The sequence below is a fragment of the Lygodium microphyllum genome, chromosome 28, assembly GCF_053477565.2.
Source record: "Lygodium microphyllum isolate KBCC chromosome 28, Lygodium_microphyllum_v1.1.10, whole genome shotgun sequence".
Taxonomy (NCBI): domain Eukaryota; kingdom Viridiplantae; phylum Streptophyta; class Polypodiopsida; order Schizaeales; family Lygodiaceae; genus Lygodium; species Lygodium microphyllum.
The window spans coordinates 13,978,613-14,000,661 of NC_141162.1; the positions used below are offsets into that span (position 1 = coordinate 13,978,613).

Below are 22,049 nucleotides of genomic sequence, written 5' to 3' on the forward strand. Positions count from 1 at the left end.
AAAGATCAAAATACTTGACTAGATGGCCAAGCCAAATAGCTTCCTTAGAAGCTCCTGTGGGGCTGAAATATATTCAGCCTCTGTAGTACTCAGTGCCACAATTTTTTGCAACCTTGAACACCAAGAGTTAGCCGCACTAGCCAAAGTAAAGACATACCCACTAGTAGATTTCCTAGTGTCAAGATCTCCTGCCATGTTCGAATCATAGAATCCTTGCAACTCTAGTGTACCCTTTCCATAGCATATAGACTTCTCTTGTGTACCTTTTAATTATCTGAAAATACATTTCATTGCTTCCCAGTGTGGCTTGCCAGGATTAGACATGAATCTGCTAACAACTCCCACTGCATGAGCAATGTCACGGCGAGTTGCAATAATAGCATACATCAAAGATCCACAAGTTGATACATAAGGTATGCTCTTCATAGCACTAAGAGTTGCATCATCCTTTGGGCAATCAGCTTTGCTAAGCTTTGTATGGCACACCAAGAAGCTTAGCATCAACCATATTAAACCTGTCAGGTACGTTGCTAATGTACTTGTGTTGTGAGAGAAACAACAAGTGCTGCCCTCTTATCTCTTTCAATGCGCATGCCCAAAATGTGTTCAGATGTCCCAAATCTTTTATAGAGAAGGCTGTACTTAGCTGCCTTCTAAGAGCATTCAAAGTACTCTTATGCTTTCGTGCAATCAGCATGCCATCCACATACAAGACCGGCACGATAAGACTTCCATCATCAGCCCTTTTAGTGTATAAGTAGTGATCTACATGACTGCATTTAAATTCATGGTTGAGCATGAAGGTATCAAACTTTTTGTACCATTGTCTAGGGGCTTGTTTCAGCCCATATAAGCTGCGTTTCAGCTTACAAACTAAATGCTCTTTTCTTGGAATGGCAAAGCCTTCTAGCTATTTCATGTACAACTCTTCATCCAGATCACCATGAAGAAAAGAAATCTTCACATCCATTTGATCCAACTCTAAATCCAAGAATGCAGTGAGAGCAAACAAAACACGGAGCGTAGTCATCTTCACCATTGGTGAAAAGACCTCCTGGAAGGCTATATCTTTCTTTTGTGTATAGCCCTTAGCAACCAATTGTGCCTTGTACTTGGGCTTCCCATCAATACATTTCACTTTGTAAACCCATTTATTAGGGATAGCTTTCCTATCCTTGGGCAAAGGTAATAGGCCTACATCCTCAGGTATGTGCACATCATTGTAGGTTGCTGATTTTCAGCATTTTCTTGCTGCTGTAACCTGTTTTCAGCATGTTTTTCTTGTTGTCCTATTCCATCTTGTGCATCTATTTGTTGTCCATTATCTTCTAGCTGTAGCACAATGGGTTGCTGCTCATTTTCAGCATCAAAAGGAACAGAATCTTCAGCTAATGGCTGTTGAATGGGTGGCTATTCTTGCTGAAATTTGACCTTCTTTTTGTCAAGGTCACCTTTTTGTAGCATGTTTCAGCAACTTCACCTCATTAAATACTATGTCTCGGATGTGTACAATCGTCTTGCCTTGAGGAAGCCAAACTCTATAACCCATCTCTCCCTCATCTCCATATCCCATGAAGATGCCCTTGATGGATTTTATGTCTAGTTTGGTTCTTTGTTCTACAAGTATATGCACAAAAGCATCACAACCAAAGACATACAAATGGTCATATGAAGCAGGTTTGCCAGACCAAACCTCTTCAAGAATGCCATTTTCCAATGCATGATTTGGAGAGCGATTGCATACATGGATTGCAGTTTTAAGAGCCTCTCCCCAAAATTGTTACAGGAGACTAGTTGTGGACAACATGCATTTGACTCTCTTACATAGTGTGTAATTATATCTTTCATCCACACCATTCGATGCAGGATTGTAAGGAGTTGTGAACTCCCTTTTAATGCCATGCATCTCACAAAACTTGTTGAACTCATTAGAAACATACTCACCTCCATTATCCATTCTTATAGCTTCTAACTTAATGCCTTTTTGTGTGGTAACAAAAGCATGAGACCTTTTAAAGATATTCAACACTTCCTTTTTGCTCTTTAACACATATACCCATGACTTTCTATTGAAATCGTCAGTGAAAGTAACAAAGTACCGTGCACCCCCATATGAAGTAGTAACAAGCATGGTGCACACATCAGAGTGAGTAATAAGGAGACTTCACATGTTTTCCATATATGCAATCATTACAAAATTTGAAACTAGAGCCTTTAATATCAAATCTTCCTAAAGACCTTACCAAGTAATGCTGTACAATGCAAATAATGCAAAGTCCCCTTTTTGCTGCCTTTAACAATCAGCATAGAGCCCTTGTGGACCTTGTAAGATCTACCACCAAAGGTGGTAAAATACCCTCTTGCATTAAGTTGCCCAATTGACAATAGACTTTTCTTTATGCCAGGTACATATCTGACATCATGCAAAATCAGCTCTTGGCCTTTTTCAAGAACCAAGTGAATGGTACCTACACCCTCTATCTCACATGTATAGTTGTTGCCCAAGTAAACCTTGCCTAGGCAACCTGCAGTGTATTCAGAAAATGACTCCAAGGAGGGAGTAATATCAAAAGAGATACCATTGTTCACTATCCATGATTGGGACAACCCATAATGAGCTGAAAGTAAGGCATCAATTACTTACTTTTTGGTGATGTGCATATCACCTGGTGTTGTCATAGTGTCTACATTGCATGAGGCTGCAACAAGTATCTCTCTTGTGTTAGAGAGCTTTTCAATGACCACACTAGATGCAACATTTGCCTTTGCAACTTCTCTTGAGGGAGAGCCGTTATCATCTTTCTTGTCATCTTTTATATTCTTTCCCTGTTGTTTCTTTCTTTCTTGCTTTTTCTTGCAATACCGGCACTGGGGCTTTTTATGCCCTTTACGCCCACATTGATAGCAAGTAACATCCTACTGTTTGCTCTTGCTTTTACTTCTATTTTTGCCTTTATTTGTTGCATTACCTCTATTCTCTGACCTATCTCTAAGATGATAGGTTGAACCACTACTTTCGCCACTAGACTTTCTTCAGATCTCCTCATTGAGGATAGAGCCCCTAACACCATCAAAGGTTAAAGCAATGCTGTGGCTAAGTGAAGCAACCAAAGTCTCCAAGCTATTAGGTAAAGTCATCAGCAAGAAAATAGTCTTTAGTTTATCATTGAAGGGCTGCAAACCAGAGTCTTGTAAGAGGTGACTCAAAATCCTTATGAAAGTACTCAAATGCTCAAATGCTGGCTTAGACTCATCCAACTCCATGTTCACAAGCTTGCGCACGAGATGGACTAGATTTACTGGAATTGTATTTTCATAAGTATACATTAACTTTTTCCATATAGCGTTAGCTGTATCAAGATGCTTAATGTGTGTAAGTACATCATCAGATACATCCTTTTAATGTATGCAATGGCCTTCTTGTTGAGTCTAGCCAATCCTCATTTGCCATAGCTGGAGGCTTAGTTCCAAGAGAGCATCGTCACAGTCTTTGAGAAACCAAATGCCTTGCATCCTGTCCTTCCATCATAGATCAAAGCCAGTGCCATCAAACCTCTTGATTTCACGGAGGGATTTAGTGTCATTGCTGCTAAAAGCACTAGTGGCCATTTGTCAGAAAAAAAAAACCAAGTACCAATGCTGTAATTTATGACAGCAAAACAATACGCTGAATATTCAGCTAATTTTAGCCCAAAATTTCAGGAAATAAGAGCAAAATTTAGTGTCATTGCATTACAAATAGAGCCCAAAAACAAGTATAGCAGTAGAGGGAATGACTTTCAACAATATAACTAAAATTTCAGCACACATGACATGCATACATCACTGCCAGGTGACTTCCATTTCAGTAGTGCCACCAAAAATACATTTGCAACAATCCCAGATCTGCAAATGATCTCTAAGACTTCTGTACCATGAATATTCAGCAATACATCAACTCAATAGGAGCTTCTTGACATGTATATTGAATATATATTTGCCCAAATCAACTTCTTATACACAAAAAAAGAACCCACAAATTCTCTACAATTTCTCCAAAATCTCACAAGCAGGAGATAAAAGACTCAAATTACACTGCTTACATCACCAAGATTGCTTCAGCAATGTCCCCAAATTGCATTACACACATTAATTTTGCCAAAATTCACAAATTTCAGCAAAAGCCCCTAAAATTTCACTAATCAATTTGCCCGAATTGCATTAATATGTGTTCCCCTGAGACCATAAATGAGCAAATTTAGCAAAATTTCTCAAAATTTTGCAAAAGCCCCAATTTCTCAGGTCCAAATGTGCACCAATGTCAATAAATTCAGCTTTGCTAATTTCACTAATACATGAAAAGACCTAAATTTTCCAGAGCCAATGTGCACTTTGTTTGCAATTTACAGGTCAGATGTCATTGTTATGCATCAGCACCTTCAAATTTGGGAAAAGCCCCAAATTTCAGCCATGAAATTTCTGAAAAATTTTAATTGTGCTTCCATGCATGAATTGGGGCTTGTATAGATGTTCCAAGTCACTCAAAAGTGTCGAGGGGGACTGTCGACTGACTGTCGGAAGCTGTTGCAAGCTGCCGCCAGCTGTTGTGAGCTGTCGCCTGATCCTTCTTAGTCAAAACTGACTGCTGCCAGCTGTTGTGAGATATCGCCTAGTCCACGTTGACTTGGAACTATTGCGTGTGACCTGGGAAATGTTGATTGCCCTTGCTTGGTCAAAATGGCTGTACAGATATAGGGTTTTTGACTTGTCGCCTGTCTGTCCGGGACACACACATGCATGAAGCTTATGTCTACACTCAAGTTGGCTTGAAGCTGACGTTTCTATGCGCGGAAAAGTTGAATCTGACTCGCACAAACTTCGGGAAGCGCGCATATCTTAGCCATGGCTTTGATACCAGTTTGAAGGGAAGAGCGTGAAATGGGAGCGCGAGTTAGAAGTGGAGTAATAGTGTTGAGAGTGAGAGAGAGTGAATGCCAAGATGAGTGTATCGGATGTGTCGGTACACAAAGAATAAAAATGTATTTATATGTTAGGATACAAATAAGGGGGTGTTCACACCTGTATAACTTTGCACGGAGACGAAGGGACCTTTACATCGAACATTGCCAAGGTTGAAAGTACACATGTTATGTTGGTGGAGAAGTAACACAAGGTAGTACTTTTTCGAAAGGGGGGTTAATAAGTAGGGGCACTTTTTCCTTTCATATAGGTTTCATGTGAGAGCCCTATTTGATAGACATGAACAAGGGAGAAGAGAAGAGGAAGAGAAAGAGGAAGGAGTTATGAACATGACTAAAATACAATAACTGAGACAAGACACAAAAACACAAACATAGAAGAAAGATAACTTTGATGTAATGAATGAATGCTGTATATGAACGAGTGTCTATAAGATGCTCAAAGGCAGAGCTGTCCAACAGCTGATTGTGGAGATATGCTAGGGTTTGTGAGAGAAAACACTAAGTGTATTGTTAGGAGTCATGTTTTGTCATGTCTTGTCATCTCGTGTGTGTGAACCTTAGTCTGAGTCAGACAAGGAATGTAGGAGCTCTGACATGTCTATCACTTGTTGTGATAGAGGAAATAGCTCATTCTAGAGCAGTTGATTTATTGCCTTTTCAGTGCATTTTTTCCTCTAGTTGGGATTTTGTGTGCATTCCTCGGGTAGTTTTTGCATTTCTCCTTGCTTTACTTGCTGGACATTGTCTATTATTTTCGGGATTTTTCTAAGCATTTTTGGCATTTTTACCAGCATTAAATGCTGGTCGGCCATATTTTGGCCCCAGGTTTCAGGTTGGCTAGATTTTGGGGTATTTGGCTATTTATAGCCTTCTCCACTCAGTTTGACAAATCATTCATTCATCATCTTCCTCCTTCTTTGGCAGGTGCACACTCCGACTTTGTCATCTTCCTCTATCTTCAGTGCTGCCATCATCATGAGCTTGATTTGGTGCCCTCATTGGCGTTGTGGGCTACATGCAAGGAGTGATAAGTCCTCCTCCTGTATTCAGCATTCTTTCCTTGTTCAATGCAGATTTTCCTGCTTGTTTTGGAGCATGACAAGTGCACCAAAGAGGTTGCCAGCTGATCCACCTTCACCAAAGCATTTGTTGCAGGTTTGAGAGGGGGGATGAAGAAGAAAGGAAAGTGCAAGGATAAATGACAAGAGTTCTTCAGACTCCGATTCCGACTCAAAGAAGCCTAAATGCCCATACTGTGGGACAAGGACACATCTAGAGGAGAAATGTTGGAAGAAGTACCCTTACCTTTGTCCGAGAGCGAAGGATGGAGCTAAAACATCTGAGCCTTCTATCTTGACTCCAGTGGTTATCCATCAGTCTGTGTTTCCTTCATATTGTTCAATTGGAGGAGCCTTCTTTAGTGGTTGCCTCGTCTTTTGAAAGGCCTTGGCTGGTTGATAGCGGAGCTTCTAGTCATATGAGTCCATGAGGTGATTTGCTATAGGATCTATACCCTTTTGAGGGTTCAATCATTATTGATAACATTGTATTGGTGCCTATTTGTGGTGTTGACAATTTGCCTTTTTTTTCCGAGCGCACTTCGAGCTCCCTTTCACAGGCTCTTTATGTTTCGGACTTGGGCTTTCCACTCCTCTTAGTTTATGGCCTTACTAGGCTTGGTATCCGGGTTGTCTTGACCAAGTAGGCCATTTGTATTGAGGATTCTTCTACAAGGGCTATTATCGCAATAGGTTGGCATGAAAGCGGGCTTTAGAGACTTCATTCCCCTTCTCTTATGTTGGTTTCTCCGAGGCATTTGTCTATTGCTACACCCGTTCCCTCTTGTGCACCACCTATTCCATAGATTCCTTCCCATCCCCCATCCTCTCCTCTAGGTGGTCCCCTTGTATCCCCATTCCTTTTAGAGGGGAGTGATCTCAATGATGTGGGTGTGGATTCCTTGGCCCCTATTCCTTCAAAGGGGGTTTCCTAGGATCATGAGGAGCTTCTTCATCGGTAGTCTACATTGATGGACTTCATTAACATCAACATTCCTCTTCCCACCCTAGGATCTGTCTTCCTTGGCCTTCTGCCACATCCAAGATTTGAGAGGGGGTGTTAGTAATCATGTTTGTCATGTCTTGTCGTCTCTTGCTTGTTAGCCTCAATTTGAGTTAGATGAGGACTTTAGGAGCTTTGACCTATCTACCACTTGTTTTGACGGAGGTGATAGCTCGTTCTAGAGTAGTTGGTTTATTGACTTTTTAGTATATTTTCTCCTCTAGTTGGGATTTTGTGTGGATTTCCCGAGCAGTTTCTGCATTTCCCAGTCTGTCTTACTTGCCAGACATTGTCCATTATTTTTCAGATTTTTCTAAGAATTTTGACATTTTTACCAGCATTATATATTAGTCGATCATATTTTAGCCCCTGATTTTAGGTTGGCTGGATTTGGGGATATTTGGCTATTTATAGCCTTCCCCACTAAGTTAGGTAGATCATTCATTCGTCATCTTCCTCCTTCCTTAACAAGTGCACACTTCGATTCCGTCATCTTTCTCAATCTTTGTTGCTGGCATCATCATCAACTTGATCTGGTGCCCTCACTGACGCTGTGGGCTGCGTACAGGGAGTGATAAGTCTTCTTTCTGTATTCATCATTCTTTCCTTGTTCAGTGCAGATTTCTTTCTTTTTTTGTTCCTTTGTCTCTGTGAAACCAGCCTTCCTTCTCGGACAAGGTGGTAAATAACCTGATTAAGCACTAATTACATCATGCCCAAAATTCACGTAAATTGAAAATGCACACTTTAACCTTGGGCATTGGACACCTTGTTGGCCCCAAAACTGGTGCCCCTTGTGGTATTTCTTTATCTTATATTGCAAATGAAAGGAGTAAATTGAGATTATCTAATCTCCTCCTCTAATCCGAGTGCCTCTTGCTGTTAAAATTGACTCGCAAGCCTCGAAACAAATTTGCCTTGGTTTTCTTGGGGATTGGCCTTCACCTTGCTCAGTGAAAGACAAAGTCAATCCCAAATCTAATATTGATTGGCTGTACTCTTGAATCTCCTTCAAATTCCTCAATTTCAGCTGTTGTTGGAATTCAAGTTCTAAGCCCTCAATTCTGAACATGCATCTAGAGGTGGTTGTCAAATCCTAATTTCTACTGTAAATTAGTGTTTAGAGCAAAGATTGATTGAAATCTCTTCCTCTAATGGCTCAAATTGTTGGAAAATGTTTAGATAACTTGAGAGATGGATGGGGAACGAGAGAGAATGTTGTTGAGAGAGAAATTTTAGAGTTTCATTGCAAGAAACATTGAAAAGCTACTACTGCCCTGCTCAAACAACCACGGAAGTTGTCATCTACAGCTTGGGATGACTAGAAAGATTGTTGTCATCTGCACCATAGGGATCTTGGGCTGCTGTCACCTGCTCGTGAAGGGCTCCAAACAACTGTCACATGTTTTAGGGCTGATCCCTAGTGGTTGCAAATCACACCAAGAGCCTCTCCTTACTCTCTAATAACCTCCTTCTCTCTCACAATGGCCGGAATAGACTTCTACCAGTCCCTAAATACGTTTTTCCCACTTGTATGGGCAAGTCTTGCCAAGTTTTAGCATTCTAATCCCATTTTTCAACATTATCTAGCTCATTAAATTAATTTTTAGAATTTTAAATTTGAAAATTAATTGAAAAAATTCTAATGTCCAAAAAATTAATTTCACTAGCCTATAATTAAATTGGCTAGGCCAATTTGTCTTCCAAGTATCCCTGAGCAATTATTAGCTCTTAGACTAGCATAATTAATTAATTAATGCCTAGTCTCTAATATTACCATTGATATTAGTGCCCAATAAATTGGTCTAAGTCAAAATCTGATACCGGGTACCACGTAAGACCTAACTTATTACAACTTTTACCTTTGGCACCAACTAATATTTCGGGATCTTGGGTTCCACATTGTGAAATAATTAACTTGCACGTCACATGTGCAAGTCACATTAGCACATATGACTAACTTTTAACCAATTGATAAGCAATGCACTAAGATTTCATGTTATTGTGACACCCTGTGTTCATGTTCCTTCTTCAATTGCACACTCTCACATGTACGACCACAACTGAAACATACAGAACTCAAAGCCAAAAGCAAAGCACAAAACGCAAACACAGACATAAACACAAACACAAACAGAGAAGAAAGATAACTCAATGAATGATGTAAATGAAGGAAAGAGTGTACAAGATGCTCAATGGCAGAGCTGTCCAACAACAGCCGATGGCTCTTATGGGACTGAGTTGAGGAAGTAGTTGGAGAGTGATGTCCACTTAAGATTGATCACGAGTGCTATAACCACCAGTCGGAGCTGAGATGATGTAGAAAGTGGAAGGCAGTAGGTTGGAAACCAAAACGTAGTAGTCTCTAGGGCTTAAAACTGGTAAATGCAGCACTGTAACTACCCAAAGATGATGGGAGGTGATCACTAGAGGTTGTAGGAAGTTGGGTGACAATAGAGGAAGGTGAAGACGATGCTAATTAGGCATGCATTGCAGTTAATGCAAGCTACAACTTGCACTGGAAATGGTTGGATGGTAGGGCAGCCATAGTGCACAAGATACCACAATTGGCTAGGTAGCCACTAAAGGGAGGGTTGGTGGTTGAAATGTGCAAAACAAGGGATGAGATTGAATGGTGGGTAGCTTGTCTATTTATAGATGAGTTGATCCTTCCAAATTAGGGTTTGGCTTATGGGACGCTTTCTAGGACTACTTTGGGTAATTCACATGTTTTAGGGTTGTTTAAAAGAGCTAATCAGTTTGTAATGTATTTTTAGCCTCAATGCCCCCTCTTAGGCCCAAAACTAGGACAAGAAAGGGACGTTAGATAAGTTCAAGCCCATTTACCCCTAGGTGCCCCACCCCAAAGTAGCCAGGTTATCGAACAAAGGGTCTATGTTGGCTACCCAGTTTTTTTTACCAAGACTACAAAGGCAATGGTAATCTTACTAAGGAAGTCTAAGTAATCACCCCAGAGAGGCAAAGGTATCGAACGAAGAGTGCTCGTCTAGTGCCTAGTAGCCTACCAAGATTTGTATAGGCAAATGGAAACACATTGAACTTTTTGTTTTGTTTTTTGTTTTTTTTTTCGTTGAGAAGATATGGTTTGCTTTGTGTTAAGTAATTGTGCTCGAGGGGGGAGAATGAAAAAGGGATGGTTAGATCCATCACATCACAAAATAGACAAGCTATCTTGACCACTCGAGGGTGTCGATGACGAGGTAAAACGGAAGGATGAGTATTTAGATGTGGTGGTAAGGCGATGAAAGAACTGCCAGTGTAAACAACTTAGAATCCGCTCGAGGTTGCTTTGCACAACAAGATACAAAGAATAATGCTACATGATGAGAATGCAAATGCAACAAGGCGCCACTTGGATAGTATGCCTCTTGGGGAAATTGTTCACTTGCCCAAGCGCCCTTTTACAAAGATGATGATCAAGCAATGCAAAGGGGAGGTACAACAAGGGAGGGAGGCTGATGCTAATGACAAATGCTGAAACTTGTAGAATAGCAAGAAAGGGTTGGAACCCCCTCTTAACCATGGATGCTGATGTCGAAGAAGGAAGAGCAATGTTGTGTGGTGCCAAAAACTTGTGAGAGTGCGCAATGGAAGAGAAACAGGAACACACACACACACACACACACACACACACACACAGATGAAATGAAATGATATATTAACGTCTACAAAAGGCCAAAATGACCTATGAGACCATGAGTTACAATCATGTGTATGATGGTACAATGTTTGGGCAAAATATGTAGCACAAAGAAAAATAAGAAAGGAAACTAACTATGGCTATGTGTAAAACATAGAGCTCTGTCTTGTAACAATGAGCTCCAAATGGTACAATCTCATGTGGGTATGGAGGGCCTTGCTCTAGCCCGAGCAATAATCCTCTATATTCGCCTATGAAGGTGTCGTCGGTGTCTGTGTCGAGTCCTAGGACGTCTGGATCGGCTAAGCTGAATGACTCGATCAATTAGTACTCCTTGTTTGTGTGTGGACTATGGCGGTGAGAGATGCTCTCGTGTGGACTGTGGCTGTAACTGTATTGAAGTTTTTTGGGTCTCCTTTTAGAAGTTTGTGAGTTGCTTCTGTGAAGGGCCTCGGTGTCTTGGAGCAGCCGTACTCTTGAGGCGCATGTCACGAAGCCGTTGTATCTTGAGAAGAAAGAGGCCTAGGTATCGCTGATCGGTAAAATCCATGACTCTGGATAGTGGTCCAAATTCGTCTCTAAAGAGATAGTGAAAACGATCGCGAACCTCATAATACGTTGGGCAGCAGCAGATATAATGCTCCTATGTCTTTGGCTCTAATTGGCATATCTGGCATATGCGCTCCTCTAGTGGGATGGATCTATATTTGCCAGTCTCAATCTCTAGCTGATGTGAGGAGGTGTGTAATTGGCCAATAGTACATCTGATCCCATGGGGAAGGTGGGTGTCCATGTATCTTGGGCGAATAATAAATCCATCATTTGTAGTATAATGAGCATTGGCTCGTGGTAGAAAGCCATCTTTGTCCCTAGCTCCTGCCCTGGCATCAACCATGTCCACCTGATATCCAACTGGGTAAGATCCATCCTAATGATCTTGCGAATCTCTGACCTGCTCAGATCAAGAGATGGTGCATCGAGGGAGTACTGGAAGGGGGGTAACTTGTCCATGCTAAAGCCATGCAGCTCAAACCAGGTCGACATCTGTGCATACCAACATGAAGTATCACCCTCTTTGGCAAGCTTCCTGGAGGACTCAAGGGCCAACTGTGCATATCTGTGTCTGGGTAAGTCCCATAGGCTATGCATGTATGCGACTGATTGGGTGAGGGCCTCTACCACAATCGGTGTAGTTGCTAGCTTAGCTCTGATGATCTCATGTGGCACTGAGGCCTTACATCTGATCATCCTGGATATCATGGACTCTAGGGGTTTCGCCATTGACCTCCATCCGTCATAAGCGCGCCTTGATCAGCTATGGTGGTCAAGACTAGGGGTTTCGCCATTGACCTCCATCCGTCATAAGTGCGCCTTGATCAGCTATGGTGGTCAAGACTGGGCCCCCATATCTGTACTCCATAAAGTAGTGTGGATGTGACTAGTGTATCAAAGAGCCACAGCTTGGTGTAGGGTTCTTGGAATCGCACCTGTGAGCATATCCTTTCCAAACCACCTAGTGCTGTGTATCCGTGAGTCAGTCTAGTGTCTGTTGCCTCTCGCATAGAAAAGGTGGGCCCTGTGAATAAGACTCACAGGTATGTAAGAATCCACATACTTCAGCTCGTCAGATCCATATGTGAATTTAGGTGCTGATCTTCTGACCCAGTGTGGTGTAGTATTAAATACCATCACCTTAGTTTTACCAAGGTTCATTGAAAGCCCACTGTCCAAAGTATAAGAGTGTAATGCATCCAAGTGTCTCTGTAGACCCTCTGGAGAGTCAACTATCTATACAATGTGATCTGCATACAATAGGAGAGGTATCCAAGTGCCAGCTAGTGGAGCTCCACTATCTCTTTCCTATGAAATATAGTCAGCAATCCCATCAATGTACATGCCAAATAATGTCGGAGAGAGGGGGCATCCCTGCTTCCACTAGATTAGGCTGATGATGATGGCAACACCAAGCACCAAGCACTAAGCACGGAGCATCGGAGTGTACATGTGCAAACAAAAGATTGAAGAGTATGTGTGTTTGCCAAGTGGGGGTGTGGCTTATAAGTAGGCAAAAGACCAAAAAACTGGCCAACCTGCACGTGTAGGGGCCATAAATGGTGGCTGATCAGCAACAAATGCTGGTCACTCTTTGAAAAATGCCAAAATAAAAAGGGAGGCCCAAGAAAAATCCCATAATACAATGGCAATATCTAGCAAGTGTAGGCACACGGTGGAAAGGAGAAATTCGCCTAGGAATGCTTATAGGAAGGTGACAAGTAAAGAAAATGCACCTAAACAACCAGAGCTCCTATATCTTGGTCAGACTGTGATAGGAGCTTACAACCAAGAGATGATAGATTGACATGACTAGCATAGGCTGGCTAAAACCGCCTCTTAGATCCTGGGAGTGTCTGAAGACCTAATAATCTCATGTGATGAAGCATAGAAGCCTTGGGCAAAGGCTTCGTGAAGAGGTATGCTATGTTGTGCTCCGTAGGACAGTAGGCCATCGCTAACTTGGAATCCATGATCTACTCTTGAACATAGTTATACTGAACCTTGATGTGCTTTGTGCGAGGATGAAACATAGGGTTCTTCGTCAGAGCTAGAGCACTCTGGTTGTCCACACAACTCCATAGGTCCAAGTTAGGGAAAGCCAATCTCCACCATGTGACGAAGCCAAACTGCTTCATAGTTGTAGAATATAATATATGATACTCTGCCTTAGTGAGAAGAAAGGGCCATAGTAGGTTGCTTCTTGCTGCTCCATGGGATAACTCCTGATCCAAGGGAGAACACATAACCTGTAGTAGACCATCTCGAACCCACATCACCTGCCCAATTAGAATCACTCCAACTAGCGAGAGTAACCTCCTCTATATATATGATCCCCTAGGATCGAGTCCCTTGTAAATAACGAAGAACGCGTAAGTTCTCTCTCCAATGCTCCTGAGTGGAAGTCTTCATGAAAGAGGGCAATAGAACCACAACAAAAGAAATATTGAGTTGAGGGTGAATAAGCCAAATGAGGGAGCTAGCAAGACCTCCATAACACATGGCATGTGTAAGGGGAGCTATAGTTGCCAAAGGCTTGGACTTTGGGGCCGTGGGGCAAGAAATAGGTCAACCATTGGCCATACTAAACTCCAAGAGAAGCTTGGGAAATGTACTTGTGCAGTGAAATAAAATTGCCTTGTGCCATCTGATAGATCTCAAGCATGATCTACCTCGTAAGTATAGCTCCCTGTACTTGTGCTGTGAAATAGGTTCATCATGTCAAACTTTTGTCTCAAAATTTGGAGTACGATCAACCTCTTGAGTATAGCTCCCTGTAATGAAAAGATCATCCACGTACAAGATGAGCAAAACACACGTCACCCTCAACTTGAAGTATAGATTGGGGTCATGAGCCAATCGATGGAAGCCGCTCTGTAGAAAGAATTGATCAATCCTTTGGTACCAAGCGTGATGAGCCTGCTTTGAGCCATAGAGGGCCTTCCACAATCTATAGACATGGTTCTCCTTCCCCTTAACAAGAAAACTTGGAGGTTGTGAAACATATTATTCTTCTTGTCCTCCTACTTCTTGTCCTTGGCTTGCACCTTCTTCTTCTTGCCTTCACTTGTATTTGTAGTAAATGCCTTGGTGGAGCTAGAACCATTGGCCCCAACCTCTTAGAGTTACTCGTTATGCTCCAAGGCAAGTAGTGAAAGCTCCTCCCATAAGAGAGTCTCGCGGATCCTTGATGTGATAAGGTTGGTGTAGAAGACATTGAACTGAGGAGATGGTAGTTGAAAAAGATCATAGCCATGTCTTCAGACGATATCATCCGACCAAGAGACGCAAGCTCATCCCTCATGTCCTCCATCTTCATGATGTGCTCCTTCATAGAGGAGGAATCATCAGGAATGAGAATCTGCAACTTCTTCTAAAGGGAAATCTTGTGGGCAAATGTCTTGTGCTAATACAAAGACGCAAGCTTCTTCCACACTTCTGCCACAGTCTTCAACTTGCGAACATGCACAAGGATAGAATCCTACAAACTCATAAAGAGAAAGGATCAGGCTCGAGAGTTGAGCCGATCCCACAAGACTGCTTAGTCCATAGAAGTCTTATCTGTTGGATCCTCCTCAGGATGGGGGATAGAATAAAAAACAAGAACCCAAAGATCGAAGGTGTCGAGTATGCACTCCACCTTACACTACCACAGTGAAATAGTTTGAGTCATCAAGATTGTTTTCTTTGGGTGATCAAGGTAAGACATGCATCTGTACCGAGGGTATCAAGAACGACATCTTCACTTTGGATGGAGCGTTCTGTGATAGATAAATAGAAGGCCGATGGGTATGAATGGGGGACTCCTCTTGTCGACTATAATCACGATAATCATGTCTCTGCTCAAAAAAGTGTTTGAAAAGAAGCTTCTCCTTTGAGTCATCAAACCTATTGAATTGGTAAGACATCTTTGATGTTGCAATCACCGAGAAAGCTGCGTTTTGATGGAGACAGCGCAGGAGATAGAATGCAGTTAGCTACATAGATTGTAGATGTGTTGTCTATCAGGGAAAGGCTGTCGCTTGCCACCAGAAGGGGGTTGCTTGCACTAGGAAGCTGTCGCTTGAGCAAGAAAGTTGCTGCCCGCAAAATGCAGAAAATAGGGGCTGTCTGATGCATGTATACTGTCACTAGTTGTTGATGCTGTTGCCTGGCCTTTTGTAGAAGTTGCCTGGCTGCTAGGAAGGTCAAACTGGTAGTGGACGACCTGTATGGGTTGTGAATGCTGCAAGGCAGGCTGAAAACCTGCGTTTAGGAAACTTGGGCTGCTCTTGCGTGATGAAAATCTGCTCTTTTGCAGGAAATCTCTAGATTGTGTCCTCATTTAAGTGATGATCCCATGTGAGAGTACACAATAGAAGAGAAACATGAACACAGAGAGAGAGAGAGAGAGAGAGAGAGAGAGAGAGAGAGAGATGAAGATGAAGGAAAAATGCTGCACCAACTGAAGAAGAATGCTGATTCAATGGAGATGGACCGATCGGTTTTGCATGCAGCCCAAAGCGTCAATGAGGGCACCAAATTAGGCTGATGACAATGGCAGCACCAAACACAGAGAGTAGGAGTGTGCACCTACAAACAGAAGATTAAAGAGTGAAGAGCGTGTGTGTTTGCCAAGTGGGGATGTGGCTATAGATAGCCAAAATACCAAAAAACTGGTCAACTTGTACTTGTACGGGCCATAAATGCTGGTCAACTAGCAATGAATGCTGGTCATTCTTAGAAAAATGCTAGAAAAATTAGGGAGGCCTCGAAAAAATCCCAGATGACAATGACAACGTCTGGCAGGCGTAGACATACCGTGGAAAGAAAAAACTGACCTAGGAATGCACAGAGGAAGCCGACAATTGAAGAAAATGCACGTAAATTGCTAGAGATCCTATGTTTGTGATAAGATTTTGACAAGAGCTCACAACTAGGAGATGATAGATTGACATGACTAACATAGGCAGGCTAACAGAACCATGATGAATCTGATGAAGAAGGTAGACTTGACATCTCTTAGCCAGAATGGCCAAAGGAGCATCGGCCATTTGGTGCATAGAACTTGCCTATACTTGAACTTGGGGGAGGGCTCTAATGCTAACCAAGTGGCATAGGCAAGCCCGCATCTCAACCTCGGGGGATTGCTCCATTGTAGTCGACAAATGCGAAGATAGTAGTCCACCATGCAAATAGATCGAATGGGTGGAGGAGGAAGACTTGACCCTCTCCAACTAGTGTTGGGTGTAAAGGCCCTTTATGTGCTCTCCCGTGTATATATTACTTCACACATGTGAATCCACCCTAACCGGTGTAAGTGTACCGTACCCTAAGTATAAATACATTCTTTTATTCTTTGTGTGTACCGCACTGGTACACACCTATCCGACGACTCACTCTCACACTATCACTGTCAAACACTGTTCAACTCTAAGTTATTGAACTCCTCGATTACTATACTTGCTCTTAGCTCTCTTTCTCTATCTGCTTCCGCTTCAACTCTGTCGAGTAGACGAGCAGGTATCAGGCGACTGATTGGTCGGGTGTAGCGAACGGGCTAGGTATCAATAGTCGAATGGTGTAGGTGGACGAATCTGCACGCGTGACGGCTTATAGCTTGTCAGACGCGTGATGGCTTACTGCGTGTTAGGTGACTGTTGCACAATGGGACTGGGAGGTGTTCAGCGCGACGGAAGATTGCTGCGTGACAGTTGATAGGTCATCATGTCGCATGAACGACGGGTAGAAGGTCAACGGCCCATTTTTCTTATTTTACTTCATCTTATTTTCCCCTCTCTGTTGGGTGTTCACACATACAAGCACAGAGTGCAAATCTGTTTCTTAAAATTTGGGGCTTTTTCTAAATTTGGTGCCTGACACATATTGCAATGACCTCAGGACCATAAATTGCAGACATTGAGTATATAGGCCTCAGGAATTTTGGGGATTCTCAAATGCAAGTGAAATTTTTGCTTGGTTGAGCCAATTTCTTGGAAATTGTGTACTCTTGGACCTAGAACTTTGGGGCTTTTGCAGAAATCATGAAATTTCTGCAACATTAGCCCGCACTTGATGCTCAGGAATATGTATTTATGCAGTTGGAGCAGATTCACTACAGAAATTTTGGGGCTTTTCACATTGGTGATGTATTTTTGAGTCGTTTTGAGGCTGGACAGTGAAATTTGCAGCAAATTCACTGCTGAGTGGGAGTCTTTAGAGTTTTGGATGCTTCAAATGTTGAAAAAGGGCAGCTTCTCTCGGTACATATGTTGCTGAATACTCATTATGCAGTGAAACAGTGGTAAATACAGCATTTGGGTCATTGGATTTGGGAATTTTGGTGATGTACTACTGAAGTGGGAGCTATCCTTAATGCAAATGTATCAGATTTGATTCGTGCATATGCTGTAATCAGTACTTGAGGCTGAAATTTGCAGTTAAACATCTGCTTCTTGGACACCTTGGAAGTACGAGAGTGTGTACTTGCTGTTATAATTCAGAAACCTTGCTATTGGTTGAAAGCATTGAGTCTTTTATTGCAGCTGTGTATTGCTGAAGATGGTTAGCAATGCATCTACATCTGACACATAATCTTTTTGAGATTCGTAAATTTGACAGAAATGGTTTTGATCTTTGGAAAGATTGTATGCAAGGTATACTCTTTCTAAAGGATTGTGATGATGCTTTGGAAGAACATAAGCCCGTTGCTTTGTGAGATGAGGATTGGGCTAAAATGAATAAAAAAGCCATTACTTACATTAAAGCCATCACAGATGATATCTTGGTTGATATGAAGGGGCTTAATACTGCCTATGTAGTTTGGGAGAAACTTAAGGCTACTTATGAGAATACAATTTCTGTCAATCAGGTACATCTCATGCGGAAGTTGGTCAACTTGAAGCTTGATGAGTCCAATCCTGCCTCGGAGCATTTGAATGCTTTCACTGGTATTTTGAGTCAGTTACAGGATGCATGTTTGCCAACTTTTGATTCTAAATTAAGGGCTATCTTCTTGCTCATGACCTTGCCTGATTCATGGGAAGCATTGGTTGTGTCATTGAGCAATAACCCCAACTTGACATTTCATGGTGTGCGTGATTCTATTCTAAATGAAGAGATTAGACGCAAAGCAAGTGGGGAAAACAGTGGATTAGTCTACAATGTAAGAGGAAGTACTAAAAAAAGGTATAATGCTGCAAATAAAAACAAAAATCGCAGTAAAAGCAAGGAAAAACAACAAGATGTAACTTGTTATCAATGTGGTCGCAAAGGGCATAAAAAGCCTGATTGCAGGTACTTTAAAAAGGAACAAGAACGTAAGAATCAAGCTAATGCAAAAAGCAAAAAGAATGACAAGGATAGCAGCTCTACTCCTAAAGAGATAGAAAAAGCAAATGTGGTATCTAGTGTTGTTATTGAGGAAATAGAAGATGATAAAGATGTTGATTTGTTGGTTGCATTTTCAGATCCGCTTGCTATGACAGTAAATGACATATATATCACTAAAACAGATGTGATAGATGCTTTGTTGTCAGCTCATGATGGTTTGTCACAATCGTGGATTGTTGGCAGTGGTGCTTCCTTTCATGTAACTCCATCTCTAGAGTGTTTTCCTACTTATACAGAAGGTATACTTGGAAAAGTCTACCTTGGCGACAATCATGCATGTGATATTGAAGAAATGAGCACCATACACCTAGCTCTAGAAAATAGTCAAGAATTGATTCTTCATGATGTTAGGTATGTTTCTGGCATCAAAGTTGATGGCTGAAACCTGCAAGACAAGGGATGAAATTGAATGGTGGGCAGCTTGTCTATTTATAGATGAGTGGATCCTCCCAAAATAGGGTTTGGCTTATGGGACGTAGACACGCTCCGGGACTGGAGCCCCAAGAGGAACACCAAGAAAAAGAGAATTCTCTTGCAAGAAAATCTATCTTGTAATATCAATAAGCTTTTATTTCATTCTTTTGATCATCAAAACAAAGAAAACAACAATTCTTCACGCAGCATCATAGTAGATTTCTCCCACGGATTTGATAGAATCAACCATAATCTTCAACATCTTCATAAAATACTTCAATAGAACAAAGAACACAAAGAAATACATCATCTTTGAATGGAAATCAATCACATATTATCCTTCTTCAATGTCTTCATAGTTCTCTTTCTCAATCTCTCATATACAGTTACACTGTTTTGATAGAATTGACTATCTTTGACTCTCTCTCTCTCTCTCTCTCCATCAATAGTACATCATATCCTTATTACAATACTCTCATAATAACCCTCAATAATTCTTCTTAGGTCGTAGATGCACCTCCCAAGAGGTATGTCTGATATGAAGAGTCATCAGAGCCACTACAGTGTCTTTTCACAGCTCACTACTGTCACAGTCACTTAGTCTTCTCTTCAGTCTTCAGCAGATGTTTCTTCCACTTATTTTAGCTCTTTTGAACTTAGATTCATCCTTTCCAAAGGTTAGAAAACTTTTCCAAAGTCACACATACATTCTTCAGAACACTTGCAGAAGATCTACAGAACAGTCACAGTACAGTACCAGAACAACTACAGCATAGTTACAGTACAGAGACAGAGTAGAGACAAAGCAGAGACAGAGGGTCTACAGAGAGTTATCAGAACCTCATAACTCATACTCAAACCATTCCAAACTATCAAAAACTATTCAATAAGCTTTCAAAAGATCTCAATCTTCATCAATCATCAATCCATGCTTCATACAGAAGACAATCAGAACAAAACAGAAGCTATACAGAACCAATCAGAACGTATCAGAACATCACAGAACCTCATATCTCCACTGAGAATCATCATAAACTTCCAAAACATAATCAATATCATCCAAAACACTCTCAAATACTTCCCTTACAACCATACATTACTCTAAATCCATAAAAAACAATCATTCAGATCTCAAAAACAACAAAAATTAGTCAAAAATTTAGTCTTTTTTCACTCTCAACATATTCCCACACTTAGAAAGGAAGTGTCCTCGCGATCTAAGGAAAAGAAGAATATAAGTTCACTAAAGAACTCAATGTTGTCTTCTGTCAGATCTTCAATAATCTTGCCAAAACACGACCCCAACTTATTACCTGTATCTGAGAGAAAAAATACTACTAAAGGAAAACTCCATTATTCATTAACTCATTGAATTAATCATTTAAAAACCATAACAAATTTTTAAAGGATATAAGAGGTTCTCTTCAGCTTTCTACCATAGGCTTGTTATCGACCAACAATCTTTTGAAAAGAGCTCTCGAACAAGTTATTCGCAATCAACACGAACTCATCATATACAATTAAGACAACTCATACATAAACACTAACACAACCATTTGAATGACACCTCCAAAAAGAGAGATATCATTAAGAATCATCCATGATACATTGCAAAGGTATTAATGAAGATGATCCCTTTTAAAAGCTTGGTGGTTTCGAAAGCGATCCATGGAGAAGGATTCGTCTACAAATATCTTTGGAGGATTTTGAAAGAACTGCAAGCAGCACATCCTTTCTAGCAAGACAAGGTATCTGCTAGGGAGACATAGGGTATGAAAATACAGGACATCCAACTGGTGGGAGTCAATGTTCACATTGACATTCATACAAAGTTTTGGAATGGCCTTTTGATCATTATGGGAATGTCTATGCATGTATGCTAGATACCAAGCAAAATGAGCTGTCAATCTCACTGAAGGATCCAGAGATTGTGAATATTGGTAAGCAAAATGAAGATAGTTCTGGTATGCTTGATTGGCAGTTGTCCAATCTCCTGGAATAATTGGCCAGTTTATTTGAGGTCCTGTAAGAGAATCATTCGAGCTCCATCTCTTCTTAGAATCTGCAGGAGATGGAAGTGGCAGGAGATGGAAGTGGAATAAGTAAAAATGGATGAAGAGATAGGTAGACAAAATTATAAAAGGAGGAATAGGTTAAAGAAGGAGTGACTGAAAATTTTAGGGAATCAGTTAGGAAGGGTGTTAATTGATAAATAGGAAAGGTAGAAGGTTTATGAATTGATGGAGAAGGACACGAGTGAGAAGGGGAAAATACTCTATCTTCGATAAAAGAGCAATATGTAAATATGGGAATTTGAGGAAAAGATTGAGGTTGGAAAAGAATGGGTAAGATTGCTGTGGAATTGGTTTGAAAGAGGGAAAGATAGGTATCATAACGGTTAGCCATTTGTTGGTAATACAGTAGGCTAGGAACAGAGGGACCTAAGATAGATCGTCTCTAATAGGCATTAAAAAAAGTGGAATCAAATGGATTATTTTTGGAAAGGTGAGCTAAGAGATCCACCCTCAGTTGGTTAGTGCTCTGTACATAGGTAAAAGCTGTGTTCTGTCGTTGATTTAGGACCACATAATCAATCATTGAGTGCCAGGAATTATCAGGACAAGTAGTCACTTTTGAGAAGTAACTTTGGAACATGTCATCTATTCGCAACTCCAAAGAGTTGACATACAAAACAACTTGTAAAACCACATCTCCCACATACCGGGCCATATCCACTTCATCTGGAATCAACAAGGCTCCCCGTAGATACATATATGAGAGCAACATGGTATCTGTCGTGACAGAATCTTCAAACACCATACGGACCACTTCTGTCAGCAACTCAGGAGACCAAGCCCCATTCCAACCATCCTCTGGAAGAGGAAGATCCATCGTTGAAAGCTTCATGTAAAAGGCCAACTTCTGTAGTTGATAGTGGACAAAGAAAGAATGGTCCGGAGGAACATATTCCTGGAAATGTTCAAATGTAGAATATAGCAGATCCATCCTGGACTGCAATCGTTCCACTT

The 22,049-nt window shown here is 41.2% G+C and overlaps 1 protein-coding gene across 2 annotated transcripts in view; it reads left to right on the top strand.

Moving 5' to 3' along the window:
• LOC148011187 (OTU-like cysteine protease family protein) overlaps positions 1-22,049 on the top strand; it is a 100,564-nt gene that overhangs the window by 44,795 nt on the left and 33,720 nt on the right. The gene's annotated exons all lie outside the window — the stretch shown is intronic.